General features: G+C 40.2%; 1 protein-coding gene across 6 annotated transcripts in view; it reads right to left on the bottom strand.

Moving 5' to 3' along the window:
- Positions 1–10,914, bottom strand: part of dennd3a (DENN/MADD domain containing 3a) — a 49,635-nt gene extending 38,721 nt beyond the window's left edge. For 2 of the 6 annotated variants that reach the window (XM_021560031.2, XM_021560033.2), the window contains exon 1: positions 10,292–10,597. The gene's annotated coding sequence lies outside the window, so the exon portion shown is untranslated. Of the gene's footprint in view, positions 1–10,291; positions 10,636–10,783 lie in introns of those variants that run through there. The other 4 variants (XR_002468339.2, XM_021560032.2, XM_021560035.2 and 1 more) reach the window with 4 other exon arrangements.
- Positions 10,915–14,199: the final 3,285 nt, after the last annotated feature.

Below are 14,199 nucleotides of genomic sequence, written 5' to 3'. Positions count from 1 at the left end.
AAGGTAAGGTGCTAGCTAGCATTAAACGTATCTTATAAAAAACAATCAATCTTAACATAATCACTAGTTAACTACACATGGTTGATGATATTACTAGTTTATCTAGCTGTCCTGCGTTGCATATAGTCGATGCGGTGCCTTCGCCAAACGGTTATTTAACAAGGTATTTGCGAAAAGAAAGCACTGTTGTTGCACCAATGTGTACCTAACCATAAACATCAACGCCTTTCTTAAAATCAATAAACAAGTAGATATTCTTAAACCTGCATATTTAGTTAAGAGTGCCTGCTAACATGAATTTCTTTTAACTAGGGAAATTGTGTCACTTCTCTTGCGTTCTGTGCAGAGTCAGGCTATATGCAGCAGTTTGGGCCACCTGGCTTGTTGCGAACTGTGTGAAGAGCATTTCTTCCTAACAAAGACAACCAACTTCGCCAAACAGGTTATTTAACAAAAGCGCATTTGCGAAAAAAGCACAATCGTTACACGAATGTACGTAACCATAAACATCAATGCCTTTCTTAAAATCACCAAACAGAAGTAAAAAAATGTAAACCCGCATATTTAGTTAAAAGCGATCTAGGTTAGCAGGCAATATTGAACTAGGGAAATTGTGTCACTTCTCTTGCGTTCATTGCACGCAGAGTCAGGGTATATGCAACCGTTTGGGCTCGTTGCGAACTAATTTGCCAGAATTTTACGTAATTATGACATAACATTGAAGGTTGTGCAATGTAACAGGAATATTTAGATTTATGGATGCCACCTGTTAGATCAAATACAGAACAGTTCTGTATTTCACTGAAAGAATAAACGTTTAGTTTTCAAAATTATAGTTTCCGGATTTTACCATATTAATGACCTAAGGCTCGTATTTCTGTGTGCTATTATGTTATAATTAAGTCTATGATTTGATAGAGCAGTGGTAGGCAGCAGCAGGCTCGTAAGCATTCATTCAAACAGCACTTTCGTGCATTTGCCAGCAACTCTTCGCTGTGCTTCAAGCATTGAGCTGTTTATGACTTCAAGCCTATCAACTCCCGAGATTAGGCTGGTGCAACCGATGTGAAATGAATAGCTAGTTAGCGAGGAGCGCGCTAATAGCGTTTCAATCGGTGACGTAACTCGCTCTGAGACCTTGAAGTAGTTGTTCCCCTTGCCCTGCAAGGGCCACGGCTTTTGTGGAGCGATGGGTAACGCTGCTTCGAGGGTGGCTGTTGTCGATGTGTTCCTGGTTCGAGCCCAGGCAGGGGCGAGGAGAGGGACGGAAGCTATACTGTTACACTGGCAATACTAAAGTGCCTATAAGAACATCCAATAGTCAAAAGGTATATGAAATACAAATGGTATAGAGAGAAATTGTCCTATAATAACTACAAACTTCTTACCTGGGAATATTGAAGACTCATGTTAAAAGGAACCACCAGCTTTCATATGTTCTCATGTTCTGAGCAAGGAACTTAAACGTTAGCCTTTTTTACATGGCACATATTGCAATTTTACTTTCTTCTCCAACACTTTGTTTTTGCATTATTTAAACCAAATTGAACATGTTTCATTATTTACTTGAGGCTAAATTGATTTTATTTATGTATTATATTAACCTCTCTGGTACAAGTGGGACGGTAGCGTCCCACCTCGACAAGAGCCAGTGAAATTGCACGGCGCCAAATTCAAAACAACAGAAATCCCATAATTAAAATTCCTCAAACATGCAAGTATTATCCACCATTTTAAAGATAAACGTATTGTAAGGCTTTACTGCGAAAGCACATCATGCGATTATGTTAGTTAGTCACACCTAGTCACAGAAAACCATACAGCCATTTTTCCAGCCAAAGAGAGGAGTCACAAAAAGCAGAAATAGAGATCAAATTAATCACTAACCTTTAATGATCTTCATCTCCATTTCACTGGCTGTTGGCGAGGTGGGACGCTACCGTCCCACATATCCCAGAGAGGTTTTAAGGCGCGTGCACTAAGTCCAGACGAAAAGTTTTAAAAAGTAAAACATGCCAAACGATGTTTAAAATCAATCATCCAGTTGTTTTTGTCATAAATAATCAATAATATTTCAACCGGACAAAAGCTTTGTCAATAGGAAAGGAGAAACAAGAAAGGCGCGTTCCCGATCAGGGGCATGGCTGATGAATGTACATTTTCACTGGCCACTGATTGAAAGTGCTGTATCTCCCTCATTTTTTAGGAGTAAAAGCCTGAAACAATACCTAAAGACTGGCCACATGTAGAGGAAGCCATAGAGACCGTAACTGGGTCTTAAGTCTTTCAATGAAAAAACAGCCTCTCAAAATAATAGTACTTCCCGGTTGGATTTGTCTCGGGTTTTCACCTGCCATATGAGTTCTGTTATACTCACAGACATTATGTTAAGTTTTGACAACTTTAGAGTGTTTTCTATCCAAGTCTACAAATTATATGCATATCCTATCTTCTGGGCCTGAGTAGCAGGCAGTTTAATTTGGGCACGCTTCACATCCAAAATTCTGAATGCTGCCCCCTACCCTAGTGAAGTTAAAATAAAAAGTGTTCATTCAGTATTGTTGTAATTGTCATTACTTTAAATAAATTAAATAAAAAATTACAAAACGGCCGATTAATCGGTATCGGCTTTTTCTGGTCCTGGTCGACCTCTAACATCTCCCTCATTGTCCACCCAATCAAAGGATCTGAGAATGAATCTAGTACCGAAAGCATAAACTACAGCTAGCTAGCGCTGCATAAAATGTGGTGAGTAGTTGACTCAACGAGAGAGAAAGATAATTTGTTCAAAACTGACAAACTAATTCCTTCAAAAATTAAGAAGGGAGATATATAGTTGTATTTGTTGCAGCTAGCTAGTTTAGCCTATTCAAACAGAGAGGGATGCTATATTAGCTAGCTGGCTCTGGCTATCCAACACTGGAACTATTCCAAGTCAAGGTAAGCTTTTGGTTTTTATTAAATTATTGCCACCGGGGCCCGCCACATTAACTGCTAAACTGCTTTTTGATTGTAATACATGATTGTAGCGGGTTTACGAACGCATTAGATCTAGTAGCTATGTTGACTATAACGTTAGCTAATATGGTGACAACAGTGTAAGGCTGTGTGTAGTAGTTACCAGCTATGATATGAAGGTTTGGCTTGAAAGTTTTTTTTTCCTGGTCACAGACAGCTGAGGTGCTATGCACTTAGGTGCACAAGTGAAGGGATAAGGTGAGAGGAGATTGCGTAGATGCGAGAAGGAATAATACAATGAGCAAATGATCATGCTGTTTGTATGTGGCTGCCATAAAAGTGAACTGTATGTGTGTGTGGGTGATCAAGGGTGTCTTCATTCCGCCGAGTCGGTTGAAAAACGTTCCTTAAAACGGACACAACCGGAACGGGGGTAAACATACCTGAATTTGTCCAATAGAAACTTTAGTTTGCAACTGCTGGGCTAATGATTTCACCCTAGATTAGATAGATGCAGGCAAGAGTGTGCAAGGCGGTATTGAATGTCACTGTCTGTCACCTTGATTACTCTAATTTCTCTCTCGACCTACGTTGTAAACTTTAATTCGTAGACTAGGTTGTAACAACCTCATGATGGGTATAGGGAAAATTAGAGTATCATGTAGTAGCTTAACCTATCGATGTTACATTGAACTGGGTGAATGGAATTTGAATGACAGTCATCCAATATGCTCTAATAGAAATAAGGCTGTGTTCATTAAAAAAAAAGTTGTCATCTTAAAAACAGAAATGCTTTGGTTATATTACATCATCTGGTGTACAATGTGTAGCCTAACCTTGTGTAATGGAAAACACTAGCAGTAATGTTAACCTCTCTCAGAATTCACACTTTAGGAAAAAATGTAACTTGACAAAACTTGGCAGTTCTGCCTGTTAGAAAGGGTTGAAGGTGCAGTTTCAGAATAGTGATCTGTCCAAATGTTGACAAGTAAGACATAGGCTACAGGGTTTCCGTTAGGAAAATGTGAGTGGCACCGGACATTTGCAATATTTAAATTGACCGGACATTTGAGAAATCTCCCGTACCCATATGCATTGGATGCGTAACCTGATCAGGAATCACATTTCAATTACGGTAATTAATATTAACAGAACATGCAAGTTGAGAATGCAATGATGTGCTGTCCTTCTTACTGAAATCTGATGTGCACTTTGAAGATGTTAGAATAACTGTCCTCATGAACTTTTCCTCAGCCAGCAAGACGAGTGACAAACAGCAAAATCACTAGTCTATGTCAATCTACTATCACCCATAGTAGAAAAGTTTACATATAGTATTGGTCAGCTTGTTGAGAAATAGCCTATTCCAAAACAGACTGTGGTGGGAAGATAGAGTCCAAATTCATACTAACAGTTGGCCTAGGCTACAAACATAAAATTATTTTATAAAGCAATTGGTCTGATGCAACAGATCAGAACCGTTAGCTTAAAATGTTGATAAACTATCATTTCTTCACATTATAAGCGCAGCAAGGCAGTAGTATATGTGCAAATGTTTGTTCCATAATGCAATTAGCAGGAAAACACAATTGTCAAAAGAGCACTGCCGATGTGAGCAGTTTCATGTGACAGATGAAAATATCCCTTCGAAATGTAGAAAGAGAGGAGATCTAATTGGCTACTTTAAAGCAAGGTACAACATGCCTCATGATATGTATTAATACATTCAGGTTTTAAATAAAGTATATGTTTTCAAAAGGCATAGCCTACTGCCTCCAGATCATTACAAAGTGGTGTGCGACACGCTCATGAAGCCTGCCTTCCGTTGCCATTTGAGAAGCTGCAGCAGCTCTCGCCTGTCTGACAGATATTCCACTCAGACTGTATGGTTGTGAGAAATAAGATACATAATGAATATACTGTAGCCTAAACACACACCAATTTAATTCCACTAAATTATGCAAATTGACCTATAAGCATGACCCGTCAAATGTATTTACATCGACTGGTATTTCCACAATTGAATAGGCTAAAAAGCAGTAATACCAAATGCTAATTTTATTTACCGGCTTTCCTATTTTTGTATTGGCCAAAATCCGACTATTACTGCCTTATGGAAACCCTAGCACTGTACTACATGCATGACATCAAAAGATGGGTCTTAAAATGTGATTTTCCAAATATAAACTTGGCTATGGAGCCCTAATATACAGTACATACAGTATAGTCCAGGGGTGCCAAACATAGAGCCCGGTACAATCAGGCCCCTCGGTGGCTTGAGTAAAGCGTATTTTAATTAACTCGGCTCTTTCTGAGTCCTCCTCCTTGGTAGTGTGACAGTCAGTGTGACACTGGTCATTCTAGTTTTCAGGTATGTCGTAGGGGTGTGCCTCAGAGCTTGCTGATAAGGGGATATTTATAGTCTCCTGACAGATAGACAGATCATTGTCCTAATCTATAAGCGCATGTAGACATCTCATTGAAGACGTGTCATTTTAAACTTAAGAACACAAGGGAAAAAGCGATTACATTATATACGACAGCATACGCTGCATTCAGCTTTGACAATACTCAAATGTTGTAAAGTACTTAAGTAAAAAAATACTTTAAAGAACTACTTAAATAGTTTTTTGGGGGTATCTATACTTTTCTTTACTATTTATATTTGACAACATTTACTCCACTACACTCCTAAAGAAAATAAAGTACTTCTTACTCCATACATTTTCCACGACACCCAAAAGTACTCATTACATTTTGAATGCTTAGCAGGACAGGAACATGGTCCAATTCACACACTTATCAAGAGAATATCCCTGGTCATCCCTACTGATCTGGCAGACTCACTAAACACACATGGTTTGTTTGTAAATGATGTCTGAACTGTGAGATGTAGTAGGGAGTTATAGTTTCCAACAGGCCAATATTTGACCGTTCAGAGCATAACACATGGTAATTGCCTACAATGAACATAATCCATTGTGCATCTACACTACATGACCAAAAGTATGCAGACACCTACTCGTCAAAAATCTCATTCCAAAATCATGGGCATTAACATGGAGTTGGTCCCCCCTTTGCTGCTAAAACAGCTTCCACCCTTTCCACTAGATGTTGTAACATTGCTGCAGGGACTTGCTTCCATTCAGCCACAAGATCACTAGTGAGGTCGGGCACTGACGTTGGGTGATTAGCAGTCCAATTCATCCCAAAGGTGTTCTTAAGGTTTGAGGTCCGGGCTCTGTGCAGGCCAGTCAAGTTCTTCCACACCAATTTCAACAAACCAGTTCTGTATGGACATTGCTTTGTGCATGGGGGAATTTGCTGAAACAGGAAATGGCCTTTCCCAAATTGTTGCCAAAGTTGGAAGCACAGAATATCATTGTATGCAGTAGCGTTAAGACTTTCCTTCACTGGAACTAAGGGGCCTAGCCGGAACGATGAAATACAGCCCCAGACCAGTATTCCTCCTCCATCAAACTTTACAGTTGCACTATGCATTGGGGCAGGTAGTGTTCTCCTGCCATCCAACAAACCCAGATTTACCCATCGAACTGCCAGATGTGATTCATCACGTTTCCACTGCTCCAGAGTCTAATGGTGGCGAGCTTTACATCACTCCAGCCGATGCTCTGCAACTGTGCTCTTTAGTAAGGCCATTCTACTGCCAATGTTTGCATGGCTGTGTGCTTGATTTTATACACCTGTCAGCAATGGGTGTGGCTGAAATAGCCGAATCCACTAATTTGAGGGGGTGTCCACATACCTTTGTATATATGGTGTACTTCTCCGGTCTGTGTTTCTTTTACCCCTGCTACGTTAGGTTAGTGTGGGGCAGACATGGAGAGAAGAAAGCGCGATCGTGAGGGCATATAGAGAGCAGCTGTTGCTTCAGAAGGTATTTCTACCTGACAATACATGATCTAAGTGATTGATAGTTGCAAATCAGTAGTCATAAAAGTATGCCTTATGTACTTTGAAGAACTACAAAACGGCCTATTTCTCAGGACCAGATGCTAGAATATGCATATAATTGACAGCTTAGGATAGAAAAAACTCTAAAGTTTCCAAAACTGTCAAAATATTGTCTGTGAGTATAACAGAACTGCTATTGCAGGCGAAACCCTGAGGAAAATCAAATCAGGAAGTGCCTCTTATTTTGAAACCGTTGTGTTCCTATGCATCCCTATTGGCCATTGAAAGGTATATCAACCAGATTCCTTTTTCTACATATTCCCTAAGGTGTCTAGAGCCTTTAGACGTAGTTTCACACCTTTATGTTGAAGAATGAGCGTAAACGACTACATTCCGTAAGTGGACAGCTGAGGGCTCTCAAGAGTGATTCTTGCGTAAAAGACAGAGGTAGTCATTTTTCCTCTAGCTCCTACTGAAAAGCCAATTGTCCCGGTTGATATATTATCGAATAGATATTTGAAAAACACCTTGAGGATTGATTATAAAAACCGTTTGCCATGTTTCTGTCGATATTATGGATATAATTTTTTATTTTTTTTGCCGATGTCGTGACCGCTATTTCCGGTGGATTTCTCAACATAACGTGCCCAACAAACTGAGGTATTTTGGGTATAAAAATAATAACATAACATTTGCTGTCTAACTGGGAGTCTCGTGAGTGAAAACATCCGAAGATCAAAGGTATTTGATTAATTTGATTGCTTTTCTGATTTTCATGACCAAGCTTCCTGCTGCTAGCTGGACATAATGCTATGCTAGGCTATCGATAAACTTACACAAACGCTTGTCTTGCTTTGGCAGTAAAGCCTAATTTCAAAATCTGAGATGACAGGGTGATTAACAAAAGGCTAAACTGTGTTTCACTATATTTCACTTGTGATTTCATGAATATTAATATTTTCTAGTAATATTTTTTTGACCGTTGCGCGATGCTAATTATTGTAGTTGATGACAATTCTCCCGGACCCGGGATGGGTAGTTCCAAGAGGTTTTAAGCAGCAATGGGCAGTCACTACTAGAGGTTGACCAATTAAATCGGAATGGCCGATTAATTAGGGCTGATTTCAAGTTTTCATAACAATCGGAAATCGTTATTTTTGGACACCGATTTGGCAGATTTTTTTTTTTTTTTACACCTTTATTTCATCTTTATTTAACTAGGCAGGGGCAGAACGACAGATTTTCACCGTGTCAGCTCGGGGGATTCAATCTTGCGACCTTATAGTTAACTAGTCCAACGCTCTACCCATCTGATTACATTGCACTCCACGAGGAGACTGCCTGTTACGCGAATGTAGTAAGCCAAGGTAACTTGCTAGCTAGCATTAAACTTATCGTATGAAAAACAATCAATCATAATCACTAGTTAAACTAGTAATATCATCAACCATGTGTAGTTATCTAGCGTGTCCTGCGCAACGCATAATATAATCGACGCGGTGCGTATCGTTGCTCCAATGTGTACCTAACCATAAACATCAACGCCTTTCTTAAAATCAATACACAGAAGTATATATTTTTAAACCTGCATATTTAGCTAAAAGAAATCCAGGTTAGCAGGCAATATTAACCAGGTGAAATTGTGTCACTTCTCTTGCGTTCATTGCACGCAGAGTCAGTGTATATGCAACAGTTTGGGCCGCCTAATTTGCCAGAATTTTACGTAATTATGACATAACATTGAAGGTTGTGCAATGTAACAGGAATATTTAGACTTATGGATGCCACCCGTTAGATAAAATACAGAACGGTTCTGTATTTCACTGAAAGAAAACGTCTTGTTTTCGAGATGATGGTTTCTGGATTCGACCATATTAATGACCTAAGGCTCGTATTTCTGTGTGTTATCATGTTATAACTAAGTCTATGATTTGATAGAGCAGTCTGAGCTATGGTAGGCAGCAGCAGGCTCGTAAGCATTCATTCAAACAGCACTTTCGTGCGTTTGCCAACAGCTGTTTATGACTTCACTCCCGAGATTAGGCTTGTGTAAGCGATGTGAAATGGCTAGCTAGTTAGCGGGGTGCGCGCTAATAGCGTTTCAAACGTCACTCGCTCTGAGACTTGGAGCAGTTATTCCCCTTGCTCTGCATGGGTAACGCTGCTTCGAGGGTGGCTGTTGTCGTTGTGTTCCTGGTTCGAACCCAGATAGGAGCGAGGAGAGGGACGGAAGCTATACTGTTACACGGGCAATACTAAAGTGCGTATAAGAACATCCAATAGTCAAAGGTTAATGAAATACAAATGGTAGAGAGAGAAATAGTCCTATAATTCCTATAATAACTACAACCTAAAACTTCTTACCTGGGAATATTGAAGACTCCTGTTAAAAAGGAAGCACCAGCTTTCATATGTTCTCATGTTCTGAGCAAGGAACTTAAACGTCAGCTTTCTTACATAGCGCATATTGCACTTTTACTTTCTTCTACAACACTTTGTTTTTTTATTATTTAAACCAAATTGAACATTTTTCATAATTTATTTGAGGCTAAATTGATTTTATTGATGTATTATATTAAGTTAAAATAAGTGTTCATTCAGTATTGTTGTAATTGTCATTATTACAAATAAATAAATACAAATCGGCCGATTAATCGGTATCGGCTCTTGTTGGTCCTCCAATAAATCGGTGTTGAAAAATCATAATCGGTCGACCTCTAGTCACTACCATCATGGAACTTTTAGGTAGTTTTATCCTGTGTTACAGCAAAAAGCACTAATAGCTCAGCAGGGTTAGGGGAAAGATTAGCTAACATGTAATTTAGTAGTTGCAAAGTAGCAAGTAGTTGAAAAGTTAGTAATGAGCTAAAAAAAAAAAAAAAAATGTCCGTGATGAGATTCAAACATAACCTTTGGGTTGTTAGAGATTCGAGTTATACGCCCACTCGTCCACTCCGACTTACCACCCTCTCGTTTTTGCTTTAAGTAACCCCTCTTATGTAACCATCCCAAAAATAACACATCATACTAATTTGGTTATTCCAGATTTACTTTTACTATGTTACGTCTATTCTGAGACTAGGCTGGACTATCAGTGACTGACAGAAAAGCTGCTAATTAATGCACAACCAAATTTCGAAATGCCACATTCTGTATTATAATGACGTTATTCTAACTCGCAACAGTAAGTTGAGAGCCCAATTGAGTTCCTAAAAAACAAGAGAGAGAAAGGGGCAACCACCAGTTGCCCATCCCTGCAATAGGGTTTATATATCAAATATAACATAACATATAGTTAGCTAGCTGAATAAAATCAACTCCATAGTGAAGGAAGCAGGAGTTGAGTTTAATCAGCGAACATATAGCTAACAAGCTAACGCTTTTATGACACGTGTAGAAAACACAAGACATCACCAACCTCTATTCAATCGGTTATTTTTCATCGGTGTCTTTGTTGGAGAAATAACGAAGGCGTCAAATCCTGCTTAATTGGGGATAACCTGCACACGTAGCTCTCTACACAGCTCGCCGACAATTCCACCAGTGACTAGTCGTTCGCGAACGAACGGCTATTCTTGAGTGGCTCTTTTGTGGTGAATGTCTCGAAGCGAATCGCATTGGCGAAAGAGCCGTGTATTTGACTCCCTGATGTGCATACTGCTACTACTGCTTTTTTGAGATCGAAACGTTTTTCTGCAGATAAGTTAGAACATAATGATCTAAAAATAGTGAATCCTCACTGCAGAAACAATAAATAGTTGAGCAGCGCTCAATCAGGTCCACGCTGATTTGTTTCAGTGCGTAAAAAATATGTACTTGTTTTTTTTTGCAGGCCATATAATAATTTGGCCAGGTGAGTTACCATTTTATTTGAGCGCGCATTTCACTATCTGACATAAAGGTATCCTACCTTTTGGGCTTTGCTTTACATTGGAGATTTGCTCATTTTTCTTCGTTCCAGCAAAGATTTGTATAACTAAGCCAAGATAGACCAGAGCCTGTAGTTTCCAATGGGAGAAAAGTAATCATAGGGCAGACCCAACCACGAGCTAGTAAGATCCTTTTGGCGTGTTCTAGCATTTATTTGCATATTTCAGTTATGGAACGCCTACTCTGTGAAGTGCACATGTGCAATAACTCAATTCCCTTGCACTCCTTCTAAACAACGCAATTTTATTTTTACTTTGTCAAAGGATACAGTCTAAAAAACGCAGTCCCCTATTTGTTACAGAGTCTATATTTGTAAACAGACAGCTGTATTAAATGTTTAAATGATTAAATGTTTAATCGATGAGAAAATGTGCAGAATGTCAGCCGAAATCTTCTCTCACTGCCGGCAACTGTGCTTCCTCTCATCACCATATTTGGTAGTGAGTGGAAATGCCAACCGGATGCTTCACATTTAAACATCCGGTGATGTGTTGATCTAGGTCGATTTTTAAGCGTTTTGAACCAACAGCGGTTTGGGAGCCAAATGAGCCGGCTCTTTTACGTGAGCGGATCCGGATGAGCTGCATTGACTCCTATAGCAGGATTAATTTACGCTCCTCCTGCTCAGCGGATGCTCGCAGGAAAATACATAAAGAGCATAGAGAAGAATAATACATGTTGAGAACTGATCATTGATGGCATGATGCATGAATGACTGTAATTAATTGATTATTTAATGTACTGATGGACACAGCTTTGTAGAACCAAAACATACACAGCCTCTGCTCAATAAACTCTAGAGCAGTGGTTCTTAACCTGGGTTCGATCGAACCCAGTCAGTCTCAGGGGTTCGGCGGAGGTCAAAGACACACATCCGACTCATATGATTCGTGATGATACGGCCCGCTTGGCCATCATTGGTTGCAGGTGATCACGCTACATCGCTTGGCCTATCTGTGCTGCAGGGAATTTGGTGTGCTCAGTAGTCGTGACTGTCGTGATGGTACGTCTTGTGATTTCTTTCTTAATATTTTAATCCCTTCATACTTACTATGTCGAGCAAAAAAAGAAAGTGGTCGGACGAATATGTACAATATGGATTCACATGTATCACGGAACGTGATGGGAGTCAGCGTCCTAACTGCATGATTTGCAATGCCAAGTTGAGCAATTCTAGTCTAGCCTCGGCAAAACTAAGAGAACACTTCCTTAAGCTGCATGGAGATGGAAAATACAAGAACACAACGCTCGCTGAATTCAAGGTGAAGAGAGCCAGATTCGATGAAAAAGCTACTCTGCCTGTTCTCGGCTTTGTACCCATCAACAAACCGATCCTCACAGCATCGTAGGAAGTTGCTTACCTGATCGCAAAGCAGGGCAAACCACACACCATTGGTGAAACACTCCTAAAACCAGCTGTGTTGAAGATGGCGAATATCATGCTGGGAAAAGAGGCTGAAGTTAAGTTATCCCAAATTCCTCTTTCAAATGACACCATCAGCGACAGAATAGAGGACATGAGCAAAGACATCTTGGCTCAAGTAGTTGTGAAACGGATGTGAAACGGCTAGCTAGTTAGCGGTGTTCGCGCTAAATAGCGTTTCAATCGGTGACGTCACTTGCTCTGAAGACCTTGAAGTAGTAGTTCCCCGCGGCTTTTGTGGAGCGATGGGTAACGATGCTTCGAGGGGTGACTGTTGTTGATGTGTGCAGAGGGTCCCTGGTTCGCGCCCGGGTATGGGCGAGGGGACGGTCTAAAGTTATACTGTTACAGTTGCAGATCTGATTTCAAGCCCGGCAAAATTCAGCCTTCAACTCGATGAGACCACAGACGTTTCCAATCTAAGCCAGCTTGCTGTATTCAGGCGCTATGTGAAAGACGACGTGATAAAGGAAGATTTTTTATTTTGTAAGCCTCTTACAACAACAACTAAGGCAGCCGATGTGAAGAAACTTGTGGATGACTTCTTCAAAGACAACAATCTTTCGTGGGATATGGTTTCTGCAGTTTGTTCGGACAGAGCTACAGTCATGCTGGGAAGAAAGTCTGGTTTTGGTGTGCTGGTGAAAGCCGATGCACCACACATCATTGTTACGCATTGTATTCTGCACAGGCATGCGTTGGCAACAAAAACCTTGCCTCCAAAACTGGCAGAAGTATTAAAAATTGTAGTGGAATGCGTGAACTATGTGTGAACTAGTGCTCTGAGGCACCGCATCTTCAGTGCGCTGTGTAAAGAAATGGGCTCTGAATTCGAGGTACTTCTGTACCATTCTAACGTTTGGTGGTTATCCCGGGGACAGGTGCTGAATCGTGATTTTGCCTTGCGTGTGGAATTAGCCCTGTTTTTGCAAGAGCACCAACATTGTCATGCAGATTGCTTAAAAAATTCTGAGTTCATTCTCATTTTAGCGTACATGGCTGATATCTTCGCAGCTCTCAATCATCTCAATCAAAAGATGCAGGGCGGTGGAGTCAACATCATCGAAGCGGAGGAAAACCTGAAGGCTTTTAAAAAAAAGCTACCGTTATGGAAACGACGAACAGAGAACGATAACTTCGCAAACTTTCCCCTGTTGGACGACTGTGTAAGTAAGATCGAAGATGTATCTGGAATCGGAGACATTTCTGTACCCGCGGAACTGAAGCAAGCAATTGCCACACACTTAGATGAGCTTGCAAAGTCTCTCGGCGGATACTTCCCTACAAGAGAGTCATATCCAGCATGGGTGAGACAGCCATTCACATTTAGTGTTGAGACAACAGATGTCAATGATGAATACCTCGATGAAATCATTGAAATTCAGCAGAGCCAGGTTCAACAGCAGCTCTTCAGAACAACAACGCTTTCAACGTTTTGGTGTCAACAAATGGTAACGTACCCTGTTATTGCTAAGAAAGCTCTGGAGATTTTCATACCGTTTGTTACAACATATCTTTGCGAGCAATCCTTTTCGAGGATGCTGGACATAAAAACGAAGAAAAGGAACAGACTTTGTTGCGAAAATGACACGAGAGTGTCACTTGCCAAGGTGAAGCTGCGCATTTCTGAACTGGTCTCTGAAAGGCAACAGCAGAAGTTACACTGATTTGCAGCAAATATTCATTATTATGTTTTTGTTTTTGTGTGAAAATCATGTTTTGATGATTTTGTTCTTTGAACACAGTGATGTTGATGCACGGTTCATTTTGTGCACCAGTAAACTATGTTTTGAATTTGAAAAAATCATATTTTATTTTTCCAATTAAGAAGGGTTCGGTGAATGCGCATATGAAACTGGTGGGGTTCAGTACCTCCAACAAGGTTAAGAAGCACTGCTCTAGAGCGAATTGTTTGGCGGGCTGCAGTTCGTGAACAACTGCTTATCGTATTGCCTGGCAACACAAACTCCTAT

This window comes from Oncorhynchus mykiss, chromosome 32, assembly GCF_013265735.2.
Source record: "Oncorhynchus mykiss isolate Arlee chromosome 32, USDA_OmykA_1.1, whole genome shotgun sequence".
In the NCBI taxonomy this organism is placed as follows: Eukaryota; Metazoa; Chordata; class Actinopteri; order Salmoniformes; family Salmonidae; genus Oncorhynchus; species Oncorhynchus mykiss.
Note: the sequence above shows the minus strand (reverse complement) of the source record. Positions and strands in the feature narration are given on the sequence as shown.